This window comes from Heliangelus exortis, chromosome 4 (genome assembly GCF_036169615.1).
Source record: "Heliangelus exortis chromosome 4, bHelExo1.hap1, whole genome shotgun sequence".
Lineage (NCBI taxonomy): Eukaryota > Metazoa > Chordata > Aves > Apodiformes > Trochilidae > Heliangelus > Heliangelus exortis.
In genome coordinates this window covers 3,988,969-4,012,011 of record NC_092425.1, presented here as the reverse complement: position 1 = coordinate 4,012,011, position 23,043 = coordinate 3,988,969, and the positions used below count along the sequence as shown (strand labels likewise).

Genomic DNA, 23,043 nt, shown 5'->3' with positions numbered 1-23,043 from the left:
TCCTTTACAAAGCCAAATAAAATGTGTTTAAAAGTTCCTAGTATTTCAAAGACGCAAGTATGTAAACTTGATGTTAAATGTGTTACTGTAGTATTCTAAATTGTATCAGTTAGGTAGTTTAACTAAACAATTAGAAGAACTAGATCAACAAAATAGGGACTGCTGTTCTGCATAGGATATACACACACCTATAACTACACCCATATCCACATTCTGTGAATTGTCAACAAGAAAAACAAGCCCAGTGGCAGAGAATCACCTTTCCTGGCTAATGCAAAAGATTGTCATTATCTTTCTTGCTTTAATTTGATATTGTACAGTACAAAGGGTTTGGGTTTTTTTTAATTACAATTTTTAGCTTTAATTGTGCTGTCATGTCATTCATGAAACAGAGCTGCTTTAGTATCCTGTTAAGAGATGACTTAAGGGCTTTCGGTGTCTCATTATATACAAAAGAAAACAAATAAAGTTACATTCCTTGTTATGTGAATGGTCTTACAAATCAAAAAGCCTTTGCAGGCTCAAATCATAATTATAACGAAGAGAAAATGAGTTTACATTTGTGTTACTTAAGTTATTGATGTGCTGACATTATTTCATGGTACACAGCAAACAGCAAAATGTGATATGCAGTAATGAAGCTATGATATTCATTAATAGGACTACTGTATACATGGAAATATTAGACAAAAACCAATTAAATGTGTAAAGCATTTTGTTATACAGCTTGGGATTAGGTAATTGTAATGCTGAATAAGCCTTTTTCCTCATGCTTGATTTTGCCCTGGCTAAGAAGCAGAATCAGAAGACCAGTTAGGAGTGGCAAAGGCAAAATTAGTCAACTGGAATTAGATGAGAAGCATTGGTAGAAACCCACCCATGATGCCATTTAGACCCTCAGTCCAGTGTGTCTTAGGTCTCCCAAATAGAGCAAGAGGAGGTGGAAGCTGATCAGTGCCTGGAGCTGAGGGTGGAAGCAGAAATCTGGGACCCTGTGAAGTCAATGGAGGTTTTGCTCTGCTTTGAACAGAGTGATGTGTCTGATCTGGGCAGAGGGGAAGGAACAGCACACATCTCCTGCTAATTTGGGGCTTATGGCTAATGACTTAAAAGCCCCTTAAATTTTATCCCTAAAAGCAACAAACACCACGGCAAGGCTTGCAGCCTGAGTTTGACACAGGCAGAAAACACAGTGGGTTGCAAACGACTTACAAAGTTTCATACACTTTTCTTTAATTGCATAAGAGGGGAAAAAAAACCCCCAAAAAACCAAGCCAAACACCTGAGCATGCTGGACATCAAGGCTGGCAATACTGACACTGACTTCAGCTGAGCAAGAATTCCACCCGTTCTCACCCCATCCTCCCAAAGCCCTCTCTGGGTTTCCCTGCACCATTCCCAGTGCCTGCTCAGGATGTGCCCACTGCCAACCTCCCTTGCTGCCTGGGAAGCACCTCCAGTGCACAAAGCATCCTGCACAACCTCCTCAAAATGCAGGGCAGGTGCAGCCCAGGCATTGCAGGGGGAACTTGGCACTGAATTCGGTGGCCAACCTGGCAAGTGATGAGGCTGCAGGCAAGAATATGAGTAGGGAAAGGGCAGCAAGGTCAGGCATGGAAGGGACAGGGGTAAATTAGGTAAATTCAAGGGTAAATTAGGGTAGATTGATGATCATGCTGGAAGCTGGCTGTCACACTGCCATTTGCTTTAGGACACGACACATTTACACAGGTCCTGTATCCCTCCCCTATTGTACAACTGGGCTTTTCCTCTGAAGTTTTCCACAGGAGTCAAATGTGCCAATTGGCATTAAAGAAATTGAGAATAAGATAAAAGCCAACATACACTGGGGTTTTTTTTTCCCTAAAAAAATATACACATGATCTTTAGACATTTAAACACTGAGCCAGTCAAGCCTAACATGATGATGCCTCAGCAATGCTCCAGCTGTTCCAACCTATGATATAAACACAAGATATAAACACAATTAATTTCCCCTGGAGTCACAGTTTCAAATCTTTTCTGTCCACTGTGGGAATCCTTTTTTCCCCCCTCATTATCTAAAGTAAGGCTATAATTCTGTTGCATTCACACATACACTATGGAGAACTCAAGCTTTATATAAATTACCTGGCATCATGGGACCTGTGACAACCACCAGAGATGCTGGAAATGCTGTTATGAGGTTCACTGTTAAAGTCAGGAAAAGTTACACTGGTGCTAAAGTCAGTCTTCCAGGGTCAAAGTCTGTGTTTTGTGTTTTGATACATCAATACAGTGTAATGAAGTAAAACCAGAAGAGTTGGTATGGATTCATGCTCAGGCAGCTGCAAGGACAACTTGGCTCTTCCTGAACTATTTCTGTTTATCTAGTGAAGCCTTTAAGGGAAATATTTTTGACTACCTAGTGGAAGAATAAAAACTTGGGTGACTCTGCAGCCTCTTGAAATTGTGCCTGCAATGAGAAGCCTCATGCTTACAGACCTTCTGTAACTCAGAGTCACAGATGATTTATGTCTGGGCTTACTGATAACACCCAACTAAGAGCAGCTGGCTCCTAAAGCAACCTCTCACCAGAATCTCACAGCAAATGAATAGAAGCTTTTACTTACAAGATAAGAAGCAAAGCATGCAAAAGGAGTCACTTGAAAGAGCCGTGCTGGGTAGTAGGAATAAAGTATTGAGAATAAGTTACAGGAGAGACACAGAGGGAGAAGACTTATTCCATATCCCAGGAGAAAGTATTTTCAGGCTGAAAGAAAGAAAGATGAGGAATCCCCATCCTCATCCCCAAGATGAGGAATGGGAAAGCAGGAGGAATATAGGCTGGGTAGTGCCAGGCTGGCTGGCTGGTGAGATAAAGCTTACATGATTGAGTCCCTCATGCCAAATTTAGTGATGCAGGGGATTCCTGAGTTCAGTCATGGGTCTGTGTATTTGTTCAGAAGAAGATCCATGGCCCAGCAACTTGAGAACTTCAAGACCTGGGTGTATATTTCATTTTTCTCTCCTGAAAGTAAAAGCCTGGGACAACTTCTTAGTGGAGAGCAATAGTACCTCAGGGATCAATATTCAGGTGGTTTTCAATCAGCATAGAACATGAGACACCAATTATTGTGCCCATGAAACAGAAGCCTTTGTGAGCAGTGCCAGATAGAACCTTTCAGTGCAGTAATACCTCTAGTAGCTGTAGTCACTCCTATACATCAGAACCAGTAACAGAAGTGCAACATCCTTATAGACAAATCAGAAATACAGATATTCTTTAAGTCATAAAAATGGCTTTGATCAAGGAAGAAACCAAAGCTGACTGCAGACCATGCTGCCTGAGTTCAAGGACTTGGTCCAATGCCTACTGAAAAGTGAGATTGTTGGTGAGATGTCCAGTGAGATGTCCAGCAACTTCAGTGAGCTTTGCAGCCCAGTTGCAAAGGGCAATACAAGACCTAAATCCCCTTGTATTTATTTAGTGATCCCTTCAGGGCATCACTCAGGCCCTGACATGGGTCTTTAGTTGTGTTTTCCAGCCTAGGGTTAAGGATTCCTCCTAAAGCACAGAATTACCCCTCAGAACTGTTGGTGGGTCTCTACTGTTTTATTTCAATACATTTTTCCATTCCATTTATTTTCTTATAAGCAAAGTAAAGGACAAGTCCCTGACCCTGCTGTCAGAAATGCCCCTTGCAGTCAGTGCAGCTGAACATGGGCACAAAAAGCTTTCACTTCCAGGGGTAAGGGCAGGATCAGTGCCTTGTTACAGATTTCATTTTTAACAGAGCAAATGACACAAGGTAGGGTTTGGTTTCTTGAATTAAACCAACTGCACCAAGACAAGGAAGATTGGGCATGTGCAAGAACTTTACAGCTACAGGAAACCAGGGCCTTCCCCAATACATCATAAAGCTCAACAAAATGCTGCATGAAGTGGGGTTAGAGTGTATTTCCCAATGGGTTTTAAATGATACTCTCCTGAAACAGTGACCTTCCTGAGAAGTCTCACTTCTGGACAGCTTCAGACAGGTCTGTCTGCTGAAAAAAAACAGCTCTGATTGACTCAACTGGTTTCTCAAACGAGCCACTACAGTCTTTAGGCTTTTTGGAGCCTTAAAGCTCAAGCTAGATTTATATTCAGAAAAAAAAAAAAAACACAACCTTAAATATGTGTACAATAAATAGGAGAGAATAGTATAAGAAATATCTTTATTTTACCATTTTCAAATGGCTATTTCACTACATAAAAGGAAGTTTTTATTTTTATTTTTTGGGGTATATTGATATTCCAAATAAAATTTTAACTTTTGGTTCTAAAATAAAAATCTGTCTCTGTTTTATTAATCTGGAATGTCCCTTTCATTCCCTATACTGCCACCAAGTCCATCTATTGCAAAAGAGAAGCTGTTCCTCCATCTACAAGACTACAACTCAGCTACTCATCACTTCCCAGCAATGCTCTATCAAGTTCACATTCTTGTGTACCACATAGATGGCATTTTGCATTTTTTTTATTCTGTATGTGCACCCATATGATACAGTGCATATCACACAGATAATGAGTTCTTGAATATCACACCTTACTCTTCAGAAATCCAAATCTCTGCATCTCTGGGCAGAAACAAAATCCTTCTCCATCACAATACCACCTGAGCAGAGGGGCCAAGCAAGCCCATCCTGTGCTGTCCTCCAGCTGCTGATGGCACTGCCTGCTCTGTCACATTTCAGCCTTTTCTCTCTGAACAATCATTTCCTTTTCTGCCCTGAGCATCACTTTTACCCTTGCCTGCAGCACAGCTCATGCTGGTGGAGCACTCACAGCCATCCCTGTTGCATTTCATGGCTTTGCTTTTCATATTTTGTTTTTAAACCCAAGTCTAGGAAAAGAAAAGCTTTGCTGTCCCACAGACACAAACCAAGAAGGTGACTCCACACCACTCTCCCCCTGGAAAAGACTTCTCAGGTTGCTGAGAGAAGATGGTGTGAGCCTGAGTTGGAAGGGGCAGGAAAAAAACCAGAATGGAAAGCCCATGAAAGGCACCCATGGTGAGAGACCCTGGTGATCTTCCTGATCCTTGGGATCTAGTCCAAGGAGCAGAATGGAAGTGCAGTTTCTTTTCCCCTTTCTTAAATATGCTAAACAGAGGCACACCCAGCTTCCCATTCCCATCTGCTTGGCCTTGGGCAGGGGAACTGGGGGAGCTTGTCACAGGAGCCATCCCTGTGGACCTCCTGCTTCTAAAGCCAACTAACCCAAGACAAGTTTTAGTAGGAACAAGCTCTTTTTATTTTTATTTTTTAATTTTTTTTTATTAAGGGAGTAATCCTTGATCTTTTACTCTGCAGAAAGGTCAGGGCAAAGTGTCTGAACAGCACGTGCTCCTCTTAGGACAGCTTAATGCCTATGGCCATACATCAGCCAAGAGACCAATCTCCTGAGATGTGAAACACTTGGTTACTACAGCTCTGTGTTTTGCCACTAGAAGAACTGTCATAACTGAACCTCTCTGCTTCAGCTCACAGTGCCAGGAGACCTTTTCAGAATTTTCCTTCCTCCTCATTTTCCCTTTTCTCCTTTCTGAAGAGCCTTTGTATTGCACAGCACATGTAGTTGTTAAGGCCAGAACAAAGTAGAGCAAATCAATCATTTCTCCATCTTTAATGAAGTGATCAAAGAAAGAATGAACATTCACACTCAAAGCAAAGTGGATGCTCAGAGGTTCTGACAAGACAAGCTCTCCTTTGGGAATAGACATCACTATTTTTCTTACGTGGTTATTTATTTTCTGGCAAAACATACTGAAGCAAATATATCTTCCCCAATAGCTTGAATACCACATGGAATTTTAGGAGCTGTATACTTTTTTTAAAAAGCTGTATTATGGATCAAAAAAATAGCTTAAAATGACAATGATAAAAAAGTAGTAAAGAATCCTTATTTAAAGACATGACTCAACTACTGTTAAGATTGTAAAGGTCTTGCAAATGGAGCAGGATCAAAGAGCATCAGCAGAATTAGTTTCAGAACATTAACTACAATACCTGTGAGCAAAATGCAGCAAATTAGATGTGGGGTTTTTTAGCCATGCCCCAAAATCCTTCTGCAGGAATAAACCAGCATTGCTCATCCTTCTGTTTTTTAAGCCAGAGAAAAAGAATGAGGAGGAGATCTGACTCCCAGGCTTACCTGCTCACATCCTTGGACCCCCAGCATACAAGGACCTGCTGATGAAGGAATTTACTGGGTAATCTGGGACTGGGGCTTCTCCTTGGATTGAATCCAGCCAGGCAGGACAATCACAGCAATGGGACCAGCTCAGCCAGGCTCTGAGCAAGCATTTGACAGCTGAAGTTCCTCTTCCTCCAGTTTCTTTGCCCTCAGAGCCAGGCCAATGGAGTTTTGGTCAGTAGGGTCTTTCCAGCAATCTCTGCCCAGAAAACCCTGAGGTTTTTTCATCAGAAGCATCTTCCTGCATAGTGAACATCTGGGTTTAATTAGCACTTGAGAGCAGTACTAATTAAGCACCTGAGCTGCAGGACCAGTTGGGCTTTGCCATAAGACAACCAAGCCCTAAGTTAGTTGCCACCCCTGCCCAGTAGTTTTCATTTTTTCATAATTTTCATGGAGTTTTAATTTTCCATGTGATGGCAACTGACTTAAAAAAGCAAACAAAAAACCCCCGTTGAGAGCAATAAATAAGTCTTATGATATAGAGGCTCAATTCTAGGTGCTGCATAAATTTAATTTTTAAACCTTTTCAGGTTTTCAATCCTTGCTGCCTTCAATGTCAAATCACTGCTGCTACATTTCAGCATGAGCATATTTTATAACAATTATTGAAACATCTTGTGATGGGGAAGATGGAGTGACAACAGAGGAACATTCTGTTATCACACATAAAAACACTGTCTCAGTCATGTTGAGATGACTGGTCCAGGCACAAATAAGAAACGTCAGATGTTCCCTGCATTACAAATTTGAGCTAATAAACCCATCTCTGTGTTTCCATCCTAAGTATTGCAAATGAATTCATGTCAGAAAGCTGTGTCCTGATGCCACCAGAGTGCCTGCACGGAAAACTGTCTCTCCTCTTTGAAAAACCCCAATTTTCCATCATTTCCCCTTCTGTAGGGAGCCCTTTTCCTGACCAGTCCAAGTCACAGAGTGGCCAAGCTTGCTGCATGTGTTGATGAGCACATCCCTTACCTGTTCCACACATGAGGTGATCAGAGGACCTTTTATCCAGATTTTGGAGGACTCCTGCGTTTCAGGCTGTTTCCTGATGTTTTGCTGCATGTTAAGGAGGTTCCCATCTGGCTGAAGGAGATGCCATTTTCCCAGAGATATCTTGTATTACCAATCCTTTAACCTTCATGGAGATGATCCTCCAAATACTGGAAAATATGTATGGGGGGAGGGGTTATTTTTTTTTCTCTTTTTTTTTTTTTTTTTTTTTGAGGAATGAGTTCTTCCCCAGGAGAAACTGGGCAAGATATCAGGAAGTTGGAGAGCTAAACTTGCATGTCCCAGTGAACTGAGCACACTGCTCTGCCACCTTCACATCACCAGCTTCAGAGAAGCTCCCTGACTTACTAACAAGAAAAATCATACAAGTCTTGGCAGCAGTGTTGGCTAACATGACATTGCTCAAGTTTCTTCTTTAAATTCCTTGAAATGGGAGACCAAAAAAAAAAAAAAATTGGGAAGAAGAGGATATGACTGAAGCTTTCACACTCAACTTCTTTTCCTCCAAAGCATTCACTAAAGTCTGCAAGAGTGCAGCTGACTTTATCCTTTTGTCTCCACCTTCTCCCTGTGCTCTCTACACCTTTGATTCTTTCAGTCTCCTCAGGTAATTTCTTGCTTGGACCAAGGCTGTGCCTTAGGGATCTCATCCCAAGTCATGATCTCAATTCAGCCATGCAGAAATAGCTCTTTTTTAACTTCTGAGCTGCCACTTACTTGAATTTTAAACCTCACACACCACTGTGTGATTTTGGATCAGTTCAAATTCCTGATTAGTTCAAATTCTGTATTTCATCCACAGATGGAGCTGGAACAACTCATTCTCAACAAACACTGCATCCCATGGCATACAAGCCCCTTTCCCTCTCTAGGATATTTTAGACCAATAGTAATTTCCTCAAATATATTTCTTGTCCTACCACTGCTGAAGTATTTTTGTCCTGTAAAGTTTTAAACACCCTCCTGCAAACATTTCTGCAGCTGTTTAATTTACCAATTATTACAATAATTGGATGTATAATTATCTGCTAAATCAGCTTGTAACCAAATACTTCATGTTCCAGACTCAGCTATTAATGGTCCTGCTTGAGACTGGTTCCAGCCCTTAGCTGAGACAGCAAAAATGATTCTGTAGCTCACAGTTTCTGTTCCACTGAATATTTCAACATGAGAGCTCAGAATTAACTCTTAGATATTTTCCTGATGAAGTATTTTTACCAGAAAACTGACAAAACCAGACATAAAACTCGCTGCCAAACCCCACTCAAATGTTAATTCATGGCAGACATATTTTTGCAGTATTTAAAAGCATAGAGCTACACACCCTCAGACAGCAACAGGGCCTGTTGTTGATAGTGTTAAGGTAAAAAATATTTTTTATTTAATTACAGTTGTTATACCAGCTTCCTTCAGAGAGAGAGGGAAGGAAACAGAGTCATAAATCCAGGGGAATAAATTAACCCAGTCATCCATACCTATATGTTATTACTGAATATATATGTGTTTAGAACTTGGTCAATAACCAGATCAATGCCAACTTTCATGGGATGAATGCAGATTGAAGTCACTGTTTCCCTACATACCAAGGAATATATATTAGATCCTGAATACCTATCAGCGTTATATTTCAATATAGAATTCAATATATTTTACTCAGTCAGGTTAAACAGCTCCTGGATTCCTGATTCTATAAGTAGTAAGAAGTAAATCATAAAGAAATCATCTCTCCATGTTCCCACACAAGGAACTTGCCTTCAGACTTCTCTGAAGTGACAGTCCCTTTGGGCATGCACTCATTGCCCTCCTAAAGCTGCTTCCCTTTAAATGGCCCTGCTTTTGAATGGAAGACTAAACACCAGCTGTTATATCCTAATTTAATCTGGATTGGTCAATAAAATGAAAGATGTTAGCACAATGCCCCAAACCTAACCCCAGTACACAGTTCTTTTACAAATGAGAACTGCATTACATGGAATCATAGGAAGGTTTGGGTTGAAAAGGACCCCCCAGGACCATCCATCCAGTTCCAAACCCCACTGCCATGGGCAGGGACACCTCCCACTAGATCAGGTTGCTCAAAATCCCATATAAACTGGCCTTGAACACTTCCAGGGAGAGGGCATCCACAGTTTCTCTGGACAACCACCCTCCCAAGAAAGAATTTCATCCTAATCTCTGGCCTGAATCTCCCCTCTTCAAATTTTAAACTATTTCCCTTTGTCCTCTCCCTACACACCTGTGTCCAAAGCCCAACCCCAGCTTTCTTGTAGCCTCTTCAGATATTGGGAGGTTGCCCTAAGGTCACCTCAGAGCCTCCTCTTCTCCAGGCTGAACAACCCCAATCCCTCAGCCTGGCTTCACAGGGAGGTTCTCCATCCCTCTGAGCATTTTAGTGGCTCTCTGGACACATTCCAGGATCTCAAGGTCCTTCTTATGTTGGGGACTCCAGAAGTGGATCTAGTACTCCAACTGAGGTCTCAGAAGAGCAGAGTAGAGGGAGAGAATCACCTTTCCTAGCAAGATTTTCCATGGATGGCCACTTTCCTAAAGCCCCCCCCTCCTTGGGGCTGTAAAGCAGCATAATGAGCAAAGCCAAGCAGCACCTTCAGGACCTCCTGAATACACTCAGGGGCTCCACCAGCTCCTGGAGCAGGGAGGAAACCACAGCAGGGGATTGCAACCCCACAAAGACATGGTCCTAGAGGAAAGGTGAGCCCTGGTCTGAGCCTGGAACTCAGCAAGTAGGGGCAGGATGGGGTTGTACCCTCAGCACTACCCTATACCCAGCTTACTCTCAGAGGATGCCCCTGGGAGCCAAAGCCCCCACATCCTCAAAGCACAGCCCCTCGGGAGCCCCCACTTCCCTCCAGCTCCCTCAGGGCAGGATAGGGGAGCCCTGGATCTCCAGGGAAGCACAGTTCAAAATTCAGCCCATCCAAGACCACACACATCCTTCCCAAAGCTTTGCTGCTCTCACCTGGCCCTGAGCATAAAGCTTCTTTCCCTAATGCAAAGACACAATTATAGGCAGGCTCAGCCAAACAAATTTCAAGTGTCCCCTCCTTCATCTGGGAAGAGGGAGGCTTTCTCTTTTCTTTCAACAGACAAGTTTGGGCAGCTAAATGGGTTAATGCACAAGGCTGAAAATCCCAGGGACCATCCACTCAGGGAAAGTAATGCAAAAGCTTTTAGCCCAAACCTCAGCAAAGGAGATTTGTCCTGTCAATGAAAACTTTGACAAATGTGTCCCAATGTCTTTCCTCAGTCCCCCATTTCACTGTTAGTGATGCTCACTGAAATGTAGGCATTCATCCCAAAAAAGCTCTGGGCCTTCTTTTGAAGCATTACAGAAAATCTTGGGACTGGGCTCTCTCTGCATTGAATACATACAGACAGCTACAGCTAATTCTTTTTTTAAAAATTAAAAGAGTATTTAAATAATTGAAATTATAGCCCACCAAGATCAAGGGACAAGTTTGATTTTGACAGGAGCAGGCTTTCATAGCATGGTATGGATTAATCCATGATAAACTCATGGGTTTTGATGATGGAGATTCACTAAAGTAGGAATATTTTATCTCAGATCTCTAAAGGCTTCTTAACTATGGGTTCCTAGATCCCTGTTTTGCAAGTTCCTCAGTTAGATCACTGGGATGCTTCACCTACCACTGTTACAATCTTAAGACACTCAGTGTTAGGGAAGAACTGAGGGTTTTGGGGTGAGAATTTCTCAGTCTTCGGACATTTCAATAAAATCTAAATAAATCTTAACTACAGTATAATCTAGAAATGTCAATTTCAACATCCTCATTCCCAAACTGCTCAAGCTGCACTAAACTCAGACCTTCAAATTAAACCCTAATTGCTTCCTGGAGCAGTTTCAGCCATCACTCCAGCTCCGTGACCTGGGTTGCAGAGCAGATCCCAAATTCATAGATAGATTTTCTGTGTAGCACTGCACACCCCTTGCTAACTGCACCCCAAATGCCCCCTGCACACAGGATTTTAAAAATAAACCCAAAGCCTTGTGCATGTTCAGTGACATATTGCCCACATCACCAAAAGAACAATTTATGTCCCTTGGTCCATCTACAGAAGTAATAACATTGCTATGGCTCAAATCCCCCTTCAACAGGTAGACTGAAGAAGATAAATGTGCACACAACTCTTTTTTTACACTTCTACTTGTTTTTTTTAAAAACCTAACAAATCAATGCTTATACACCTAGTTTAACATCCCCTACTGTATTTTTTTTTCCCAAACCAGCAGGACAGAATTTGATTTAAAATTAAAAAGGTATCTCATTTTCTCTTGCTTCTGGCAGAACTACATTGCTGCACTCCTGTTCTGATTCTCGCTCTGCATTTTCATTTCCTGACAATGACTTTCTCTGAATGTCCAAACACATAGGCTGGCTGTTTACATGAGCAAATTAAACACTCACTGCTTGCCTTTCTCTCTCTTTCCTTTCTTCTGTCTTCTCAACAAAGCCACCAAACCTTCTCAGCTCAGGGCTCTGATGCAGCCCCATCACATTGAGATGTGACACCATAGGGCAGCCTAGAAGAAAATAATGAAAAATGGATTTCTGTAACTCAAAAGTGGGTCTGTCCAAATAAAGCCTTACAGCAATAGATTTGCCTTTACTAGAGGGTGTAAGAGCTCTTAGTTGCAGATGTATATGCAATGTCCTATCGTGTTCGTCTGGGTTTTTCCTCCTTTTCAGTTGCCACAGATTTTTGCAAAGAAGAAATGAGGTAGGAGTCAGATCTCCTGGGCCCAAAGTTGGCTTTATCCATTTACAGCACCAACCAACACAAGGAAATTCAGATTGCCTCTGGCTGCACTTCACAGGATGCACAGATACACAGGGTAAATCCCTGATCATGGCTTACAGGGGGTTCCCATTCATTATTCAGTGAAATACAAAATATTTTTCTATCTATTAAATCTTCACTACCTACAATTATTCCTCGGGGCAGCACAGATAATGAGTCAGCAGGCAGAGATTTAATGATCAGTTTTTACAGTAAGATGATGATGTTTATTGATATCACTATCAGGCAGACACTGAAGTGAAGCAGATGTTAATCTGAGGTTAAGCTCCAGGAGGCGCCCAGCAGTCTGACTGCAGGGACTGATGTTCATCAGATAATAAAAGAGGAGAGAGACCTCCCCCCATTCTTCCCTCCCTCCAGAGGCCTGCACAGAGCTCACAGAAATAACACCTTGTTTTGTAAATTGCTCCTCCTTTCCAACCTGCTCAACAAGCAGCCTGCCCCTCAGTGCAGAGTTTTCAGTCCATTCTAGTAGTTTGCTCAAGCTTTTTGCCTACATGGGAACTCTATGGTTGGGTTTGGTTTATTTTCCCACAGCACATCCTAAGGGGTGATGCTAGAGATGTCAAAATCAGAAACTAAGTGGTTGCAAAGTTGCTGTGGCACCACTGTTTTGAGGAGAAAGTCTGTCACTGATTCCCTTTGCACCAACCTTTGCTTTGAGCAAAACCCCAGCAAGGTAAAATGCTGCTCTTCAACTCAAAACCTAAAACAGAAAGGAAAGGAACCTTCAGTGAGGAAGGAAAAAACAAAATAACAAGAGCTTTCTACACTTCTAAGTCTGTCACTCGCTAGGTGTTGAGAGCAAAGATGTCTCAGCCTGTACAGTAATAAAAAAGATGCTGGCAGCAGACAGGCACTGAAATATATTAATTCTTACCTAAAAAAGCTATGCTAAGGACTAGTGATTTGGTACAGATGATCATTTAGATGGGTAGCTTTCCCATTCATTGCAGTGAGACACTTTTTTCTAGTTTCAGTGGAAAATGAGTTAAAAGAAAAATCAAATGCTTTTCTAGAATTTTCTAGGTAATCACTACTGCTGCATTCCACAGCAACACCACTTGTTTTATTTTTATCATTACCATTTGCTAGGGCTTTTTGAAGCCATCCCATGTTGCAGCACCAGCATTTGGGCTCTCCAGGTCTCAACCCAGGAATTGGTTTCCAGGTCTCAACCCATCCTGCTGCACCAACACATCCACCTTGCTCTTTCCCAAAGAAGTAGCTGTCTCAGGACAGCCAGACACAGGTAAAGCACATTGTCCAATATCAAAGAGCAAATTAGAAGGAAATCTGGGACCAGAGGGAAGAGTTGTTGTTGGGTTGCACAGTTTCATGCAGTGCTTTAGGACATATTTTCTCTGTTAAGGTCAGAAGGGCTTTGACAGAACATGAAGATCCTCTCCTTGAGGTCCTGCCCTTGGTACCACTCCCGATTTGACACCTAGAAGCAGGACTCCCAACAAGCTTACATTGATATATGTTTAAGTTGACATTAAAAGTTGCTTTAAACTACTAGGAAGAGAGATTTAATACCACTGGTAGCGTTAATGAGGTAGGGGAGGAGTAATCCTTTTTTTTTTCCAATTAAAAGAGAAAAGGAAAGAGAGAGACAACCTTTGGAATTTCAACAAGCAAGAGCAGATCCTTTGCAAAAGAGCCACGCTCAATCTTTGTGCCTGGCTGAAGGGAATTTGTGGTTTCATTTCAGGCCCTTTTGGACTGTTTTTCATGAAATTACGTATTTGCAATAATTTGTCTCCCTTCCAAGGTTTACTGAAACAAAGGAAACATTTGAATGAGATTTGAGACAACTTCTTTCTCACCTGTCAGGAAGGTAATCCCCAACCTTGAGATAAATGTGGGCATGTGGTTTCCAGTATTCTCACTCCATATGTCTTCAGAAACACCAAATAGATCTAACATAAAAGGATATTTTTTCCCCCACAGATCAGAAAGTTTCAGTGATGGACCTTGCCCAGGATGATCCAGACTTTCATCTACATAATGACTTCATTTGCACTCCCTGGCACAGGAATCATCAGACAGGCTGAAGGCATCAACCCATCCCAGCATTTCCCTTCTCCAGCCATATCAGCTGTAAAGTGGAACAAAAGCAAAATGCCCAGTTTAGGAATTGAGATTTACAGGTGGAAAACTGCAGCATTTTGACTGATGTAACCCTGGAATGAGGGAGACACATCCTGGCCATGTTTTGTCCTCTCATTCCTAAAGAAAAATGGGGCTTGATGCTTCATGTCAGCTCTCTTCCTCCAATATTTTGGGGTGAACACTGTAAAAGTTATAGCTCTTAAATCTTTTTATATGTTTCCTCTGCTATAAAATGCACTATAAGGTGAAAACTTGAGGCACCAAGCAGCCTTGACACAGCCAAAGCCTCCTTGTTGCCTGTAGGAGCCACTGCATCTGGTGGCCCTGGCTTTAACAGAGCAGGCAGGGCACAGGCTGCCAGGTCAGCTCCATCTGAGCCAGGAAAAAAAAAAGAAAAAGAAAAAAAAAAAGAAAAAAGTGAAAAAAAAAAAAAAAGGAAAGAGGAAGAGAGGAAGAAGAAAAAAAAAAAGAAAAAAGAAAAAAGAAAAAAGAAAAGAGAAAAAAGAAAAGAGAAAAAAGAAAAAAAAAAGAAGAAATAAAGAAGAAAAAAGGAAAAATAAAAAGGAAAGAAGGAAGGAAAAAAGAAAAAAGAAAAAGGAAAAAAGGAAAAAAAAGGAAAAAAAAAGAAAAAGGAAAAAAGAAGGAAAAAAGAAAAAAGAAAAAATAAAAAAGAAAAGAAAAAAGAAGAAGGAAAAAGAAAAAAGGAAAAAAAGGGAAAAAAAGAAGACAAAAAAAGAAAAAGGAAAGAGGAAGAAGAAAAAAGAAAAAAAAAAAGGTAAAAAAGAAAAAGGAAAAAGAAAAAAAAGAAGATAAAGGAAAAGTGCTTTACATGGGATTATCCCTTAGAGAAGGATGTGGATGTGCAATTAATTCTTCCCAAGAAAGCAAACATTGAGTTCAGCAAGATTTTCTTTGAAATTCAGTTGACACACTGAGGCAATATTTAGTAAGTAATATAGAAAAGTCTGTCTGAGATGCTGTGGTGTTTCATTCTGCCATAAATGGACAGAAGTTTATACATAATGCAAAGCCACAAATGCTGACAGGCTTTTGCCAGAACATTTACATTTATTTTTCATAGCCCTAAGAAATCGATCTGTGGAGACATCTCCTAAGGGACTGCATTTGGCCCTGAAATATTGTCCTGGGACAGTGTGTTTCTCTCTTACACCTGACATATTTTTCAGAGGGTATCAACATATGGATTTGCACCCCAGCTGTGTCACGAGCAAAGAATTGCTATTGTTTTAATGTGCTACACTGGGACATTTAAACACTGATATTGTCAGGTACTACTTTACAATTCCCATTAGGTTTGTTGTAAAGCACACATTTATGAAATAAAATATCACTGTGCTCACCCATAAAACTCTGTGTTATAACAGCACTGAGCATCTGGTTTTAATCACAAGTCAGGAAATTCACAGTTTGAGCTGGAGCTCCATCCTTTCCTAAACTCACTGTGTTTAACTTCTGCAACTCAGACAGGAACAAGTTCTGCAAAAGCCTCATTGCTTCACTGAAAGCTGAACACAACAGGCACAAAGCTTTGGGCTGAGGTGATGTATCAGAGGTAATTCCATTTTTTGAGGTTTCCTGATGGAGAAAAAAACCACAGCAGTAGTAAAGCAGGAGGAGAGACAACACAGAACATCACTGCTCACAGTTTACACAGTGGGTTAATTGTGGCAAAGAAGACACAGCAGAAGCCAACTTTCAAGTCCAAGCTCTATTAAAATAGCTTAAACTTTCTAAAGTAATTAATTAATCTAAATTACTTTAACACTCCCCTTCTCTAAAACCAAAACAGGGATTTTGATGGTAAAATACAATCAGGACTGAGCACAAAAATAATGTTTTAGTGTAAAATCTACACTAAGACATTTTGTTCCTAAGTGAATTCCATAGGAGCAGAGAAAATAAATCAATGCAGCACACATATATATATAAAAATAAATATAAAGATATATAAAAAATAAAAATAAAATATATAAAAATAACATAAAGCAATGTTACACACATAAAGTGACTGAGTTGATGTTGGACAGTTTTGAACACAACATTTAATAATCTTCAACTGATCAGCTTTGCTGCTCAGCAAAGAGATTTTCATTTGTGAGTGGTTTGTGAGTGTTCTACTATCTATCTAGCATTTGCCCATCAATTTAAATATTTTTGAGGCTTTTCTCTGATTCTACAGCCAACGCATACTGTCCACTAGAATTTTGCTTAAAAATTAGACCCCAAAGCCCTCCTCAAGAAAATAAATGGATTTTCAAGCTGCAGAAAGAAATTTTAATGAATGCAAACACTCTTAAAAAATAAAGAAGATTTGAAAGTTCTATAAGACAAAGGGTTTAAGTGATATTCACCATATACTTAAAGGGAACCTTGACAGGTTCCTTTCAGCTATGATCCTATACATTCACAGGACTATTCCCTGAATCTTAGCCAAACCCTGGCAATATGGAAAGTTCTGTGAGAAAAAACTTTTCAGAAAGTCCTGAAGAAAAAAAGAAAAAAGCTGAAAGTCTCATACTCTGCATATGGGGAGTTGTGAATGGAAATCTTGCATACATTTACCTGGCCTCTCAGTTTTCTCAGCACTGACTGTTCTGTTCAGCAAGGGTACCAGTAGGCAGATGCCACTTTCATCTAACATCTGAAATAAAGAAGCAATTCACTGTTGTGTCCTTTTCATATAGTAGCATGGAAAAAGTTAAATTATGTGACATATTTCTGGAAATATCTGCAGCTCCTATTGACAGGCTGTCATTTTATATTTCTCCTTAGCCATGGTGGTGGAGAAGACAAAAAGCCTTACTACAAAAATCTGGGTTTTGATAGGGATAGGTGGTCACTTACCAAGATAAGAGGTAGGTTAGGGGTCAGATTTGATAATCTTAAAGGTCTTTTGCAACAAGAATGATTCTGTGGTAGACAGTATATGGTGAGTATAGGGTAAATATATGGTGAGTTCAGACAGGTAACCTAGAAAAGTGTATGGGTGCTGGATCTACACTATTTATTAGTTGAGTATGACAGTAGGAATGTGTCTAATGTGTGAAGAAATGTTGCAGGGCAGTTCCATCACACCCTGCCCAGAGCTGCTGAACCCCCAGGGGTAGCACAGCCTGCACCCATCAACTGGTGGGGGCAATAAAGGGACTCTGTACCCTTGGAAAGAGCACAGCTTTTTCTGGCTGTATTTATAGCTTCGTGATAGCTCGCCTGGAGACCCATTGTCCATTAGCACAATGACCTGATCTGTGCTAATGAATCCTGAAACCAACTCACTGTGTGCTGGTGTCAAGGCAGAAACATAAAAACATGCTTGCAAAAGAACCACAAAACGTTGCACCAGGAATGGTGGCTTCACAAACAGAAATAATTGAAGGAGAGGTCTAAAAAGAAGAACTTACTTGAGCTTATGTCATATGGGAGGTGATTTAGTTTTCTCTTTGGGAAGGTCTGTTCTGATGAACCATTGCCTCTGACCACTGTTTCTCCATTCCCTCTCTTTCTTCTAGACCATTTGCAGAATGGTTAAACTCCCTATTTCATTCTTATTTTTATGATGAGATTTGAAACCTGCCAGCCATTGCCATTGAAGATGTTTCCTGTCATTCTGGGCATTTGCTTTGCTTTCATGTTTTGGAAGAAGCAGACTGTGGCTGCTTGTTATCTATGCACAGCATGCAAGATAAATGCCAGTGCTTAGTAGTGTTCTAAACACAACCCTTTGATTTTGCAGATGGGAGAGAGGGGGATACTACCTGGGCTGCAGAGCCATCTGAACAGAAGGCTGAATGACCTGTAACAGAACAATGGATGGTAAAAAAAAAAAGAAAAGCAAAAACCAAACCAGAAGAAAAAAAAATATACATTAAAATGGAAAAAGGTGAAACATGAAATCTATCCTTTTTTTCTATAAACACATGTGGAAAGAATAACACCTAACCTTTTTATTCTTGGCTTCTTTCCCCCCCCCCCCCCCCTTCCTTTTACATTCCAAGAGAAGATCTGCCAACTTTTGGCCGTATCCATTTCTCTTCTGTTGTTTGCCAGCATTAATGCACTCTAGCACACATTCTTTCATAAGGCTTCAAAATGTGTCATTTGTTAGATCTAACTGCTCAGAGAACCCAGCCACTCTTCCCTCCTTTGCTCAGAGCAAGCTGGGTGGTATCCACATATCCCAGCTCACACATTATGGATTTGGCTGAAATTAATTGAAGGGACTGCTGAACCAGACTTCCCACTGCACACTTTGTGTTATTGGAGATCAGAAGACCTCACATCAATACATCCAAATGCTTAAAGGCTCCCTTCATCCTAAAATACAGGCAAACATACCTGTGTTTTGCTTATTGAAGCCTCCTGATGTAATGCTTCAGTACTCCTGTTCTCTAAAGTACTTCTGATATTTTAGGTCTTGTTCTGTTTTCATTACACATATAAACAGAGGGTGTATTCACCTCTGCACAAAAGGCTGGCACAGTTTAACTGCTTAAGGATTTAGGTTGGACTCTATGGTGACCAGGATCTAGGCAAATCACAGTTTTAACAAGAAAAATTGATATCACACAAAAATAAAAATGCTATGTCCTCACTGAGCACATAGCATGAGGATGGGGTTAGCATGAGTCAACTGTGCTAAAATTGCATCCACAGCAGAGAGGTCTTAATCTGTCTGTAAAGCAGCAAGAAACACAAATCTCAACCTCTTGATTCCAAGAGCAGTGATCTGAACATGAAACTTGTTTGTAAGAATAGATTTGTTTATAAGAATAGCTCTTCTGTGGGAATTTCCAGGATGAGAAAACAGGCCACACAGAGCTAGCACAATACAGGTAAGAATTGTTGTGCCCTTCTCTCTTTCTTTCCACCTCTTTTTTTGCCTACAAGTGGGGAGGAAGCTTGCAAGGACCAACTGGGTTATTCCCCTGATGCCAACCCATGAGCAGTGGGGTGAGGATGAGAACAAAGTGCTCCTGGTTGCTCTCTGCCTCTCAGCAGCATCTTCAGCCACAAAACTCTGAAGTTGGATTTTGAGGGAATGTTTTATGGGATACAGAAAAAGAGTAGGGAGCCACTGGCTGGATGAAAACTTCAGGTTGGGTTTATTATTATTAATTAATATTATTATATTTATTATTACTGAGGTTGGGTTCAGCCATCAGTACACCCAGGTAGATCAGATCCAGATCCAACCACCTCAGGTTTTTATTTTGTTCAGCTCTGGGGTGATGGTTCCTTTGCTGTTATAAAATTGGTCTCACTGTGTGTTTTGGTGTACACCCTCCCTACAGCTGATACACAATCAGTATTAGGTATGAGAAAGGAGAGAAGAACTAGTATGGTTACAATGCAAAATAAGCAGTAGGAGGTCCCTTGCTATTTATCTCAGTTGCCTGGAAGTGGTATATAGCACATTTCTGGGTTTGGGAGAACAAAATTCCCTTATATATCAAAAATCATTCTATAGTGATTAAGGATCCTGACAAAGCCAAAAAACTGCCAGTTAATACCATGTTGAGGGTCTCATTTAGGAGATTTTACAGAGAAGAGAATTACTTAAAGCTAACTGCTGTTGATCATTGAAGAAATGAGGCAAGATACTATAATCTTATGCAACCCCAGTTTTGGTCTGTTCCCTTGACCTGGATTAACCTTTTTCCTTTTATCTGTATTTTAATTCCAAACACCTCGTTTGACTGCAACTGTATCCAGGTCTCTGCTCATTAAAGATTTGAGCAACACTAAGGTCAGCAGAAATAAGTTTGAACTCTATTATTATTTTATACAAATACTGTAGGGAACCCTGCATCTCCCAGAATTATTCGTGATTTTAGTCTCCAGTGGGATGTTTAGCATCTGGCTCTATTTGGTTTATTGATTTCTTTTTTAAATGGTTACCTTTCAAGACCCATTTAAAATTCATGTTTCTTCTCAGCTCTTACTGTTTACAGGCACAAAGGCTGCAGACAACTGGGCCCAACTTTCTTTTTTGCAAACAAGAAGCAAACAGCAAAATGACCATTAAAATCAGAGTCTAAACATTCCTTTTTCTCTCTTGAGTGAACAAAGGATAAATTTATATATAGCAGACTTTCACCACTCTTACATAGTGACCAACTATTATCTATTATAATAGAATAATGAAATATCTGTTGTGCTTTCTCTCCATCTATTACAGCACACTCAAATGGATTGCACTGTGCAATCAGTAGTAACAAAAATCATGTCCAGTAAATGTGCACACTACTCTGTAGGCTTACTACAGCACAGTAAACTTGTTGGTTTTAATCTATAAAATATCCAGAGCTTCACAAAAGTTGGTAGGTCATGGAACTATGAAGCTATTGAACTGGCTTTTTAAAAATAAATATATATATTTTTAGTGGGCTTGAAGAGCTAATTATCTTATAAATTATTAAGTGTCCTTTTCATTGTTTGTATCATATTAATACCTAGGGGACTGATTAATAGACCAGGTCTCCAGCTGCTCTTTTTCCAGTAGCTGTTTTCATAAAATTGAGAAATTCCCTTACAAGTGAGAAATTCCCTTTTACCTACTTCCAAAACCATTCCAAACTTGTCTGGATAAAAGCCATGTGAATACAGCACTGCTACCAGGGCTGGCAACTGCCTGGCAGACAGAATTCCATAACCTGTAACTGGGATTTGGTGAGGCTGATGGGGACAGATGAGGGGTGGCATGGACAAGACTCTCACCTGAAGCTCCTGGTGGGCACGTGGCACAAAGCCAAATGCTTGGAAAAAGGGAGCAGGGAGTCCAAGACAAGCAGTGAGTTTTAGACTAGAATCTAGGACTCAGGATCTTCTCAAAAATCAACCTTGGAGACATTTCTTAACTTCTTACCTTGAAAAAGCTGCCAGGCTTCATCTGCAAAGTGTAGAAATTCCTCCTAGGCTTCAGTTTAGCTTCTGCTTGCATCTAATGGAACAAAAGAGTCAGAACCAGCCCCTCCTAAAAGAAAGTAGGCAGGGAGAAAGCATTTTGTAATGATTTTTGTATAAATGATTACTGTAGCAGTTGCCTCAAAAGTCAAGTTCCAAACCCTACAAAATGCAGGGTATTGAGGGCCCCTAAGGTTGGTTTAGGTGGGACTGAGGCTTTTCACTGGTCTGAATCTGACGCTGAGGAGTGCCTGGAAGTTAATCCCATGATGAATGCTCTTCACAGAGTTGGCTGGTACTGGTCCACATCAAAACTGGCATTAAACAGCAGTCTCAATAAAAGATCAGAGGAACATAAGCCAAGTTAGGCTCTCACCCTTGCAGATTGTCTTTGGGGTGCATTCCTGGGACTCTGAGGGAGGCTTCTAACACCACCACCATCTCTCCTGTTCACATGCACAGAGATAAAGATGGCCAGTTATCAGGGAGGGAAGCAGTAACACCAAGTGTGTCCTGAAGACTAATTGAACAGTGCAGGCATCATTGTGAAATAACATGAGATAAAATGACTCCAAATAACACCAAACCACAATATATGTTAACAAGGCAGAGGCTTACTCTTGCCCCATTCCAAATAGTTTTTTTATTATTTACCTAGAAACTGGTTTAGAAATATTTTCATCCCGAAAGTGATTACCAGGATGGAAAATTTTTGTTTCTGCAGAGCTGCAAGGGACTTAAAATGAGATGTGTTGTGCATTCCTATAACCAGGAACCACTGCATTGCCTATGTTCATTATGAATGAGCATGAATCATTCCTCACTTGTTTACAATGAAAATACAGCTTCAGAGAATTGAAATGTCAGTTTCAATAAAATCAGGATTTAGTAAGCTAAACAAACTCATTTTCTCCCTTGTAAGATTAAAACATTTCTCCCTTGTAAAATTACTCAACGGGTTTCTCACAAGATTTTCCCCACTATGTTTCTGACTTCTTTTACAGCTTAGTATAACACGTTAATTTCATTTAAATAATTAGAGTATACCAGTAGGATTTGAGATGACTACTAAGTTAGCTACATGCTCAGGAAGTCTGATATATTGAAAGGTTGGGGGTGGGGTTGTGTACCTGAAAAAACCTTACCCAAAAATCTGAAGATCCTCCAAGATTCAACAAATTGACCTCAACTGATCTGCATGTAAAGCCTGAGAAGAACATCTTGGTGACCAGCTTGGAAACACATTGGGAAGTCAGGGATAATATTTCTAGGAAAACAAGTAGCAATATTCATAAGAGTCACTGAAGCAAGCACCAAAAGGAGTACATTGTTCCTCCTGGTTTATGGGAATGTGTAATTAAAACAATAAATGAAAACTTACCAGACTCAAGCTGGGATCTACCTGTGAGCTGCAGAAGATAATTCTCATTATTATAGAGTCTTCATGTGATGGAAGAAAAACCCCATGCTACCTGCACATGCTGCACCAACACATTGCACCCTGCAGCTGTATGAAACCAAGGAAGTTATCAATAAATATTACATAGGTTAACTGATACCAGAATTATGCATTCTCTTCTTTTAAAATAAAATGGATGCCAGGGATAATTTTTAATTTTATTTTATAAACCAATAGCTTTATAAACATACAAATGAATCCAATATATTATATTTGCATTGAAATGTCATCTCAAGGTTTTACACTAAAAAATTATTTTGAGTTTAGAGTAGAGCCTAGGAAACACTTAAAACTCAAAATACCCTAATCACAAAAACACATCATCTTGCTTTTTCTATCTTATTCTGTAAAGAGCACAATCAAATTTAAAAATAGATCCTTATACTGAAGGAAAGCAAAGTAAAGAATGCACAGGATAGAATAGGGAACTAATTTGTAAGGAGTCTGAAACATCTTTGTTCAGGCAAGA

The 23,043-nt window shown here is 40.3% G+C and overlaps 1 long non-coding RNA gene across 1 annotated transcript; it reads right to left on the bottom strand.

Moving 5' to 3' along the window:
• Positions 1 to 6,136: 6,136 nt before the first annotated feature.
• Positions 6,137 to 15,784, bottom strand: LOC139796318 (uncharacterized). Its single transcript, XR_011725942.1, has 5 exons — positions 15,553 to 15,784; positions 13,906 to 14,177; positions 11,683 to 11,798; positions 7,199 to 7,386; positions 6,137 to 6,461 (listed from the first exon to the last, which is right to left on the bottom strand). It is a non-coding gene; the product is annotated as an uncharacterized lncRNA (long non-coding RNA).
• Between the last annotated feature and the right edge of the window lie 7,259 nt (positions 15,785 to 23,043).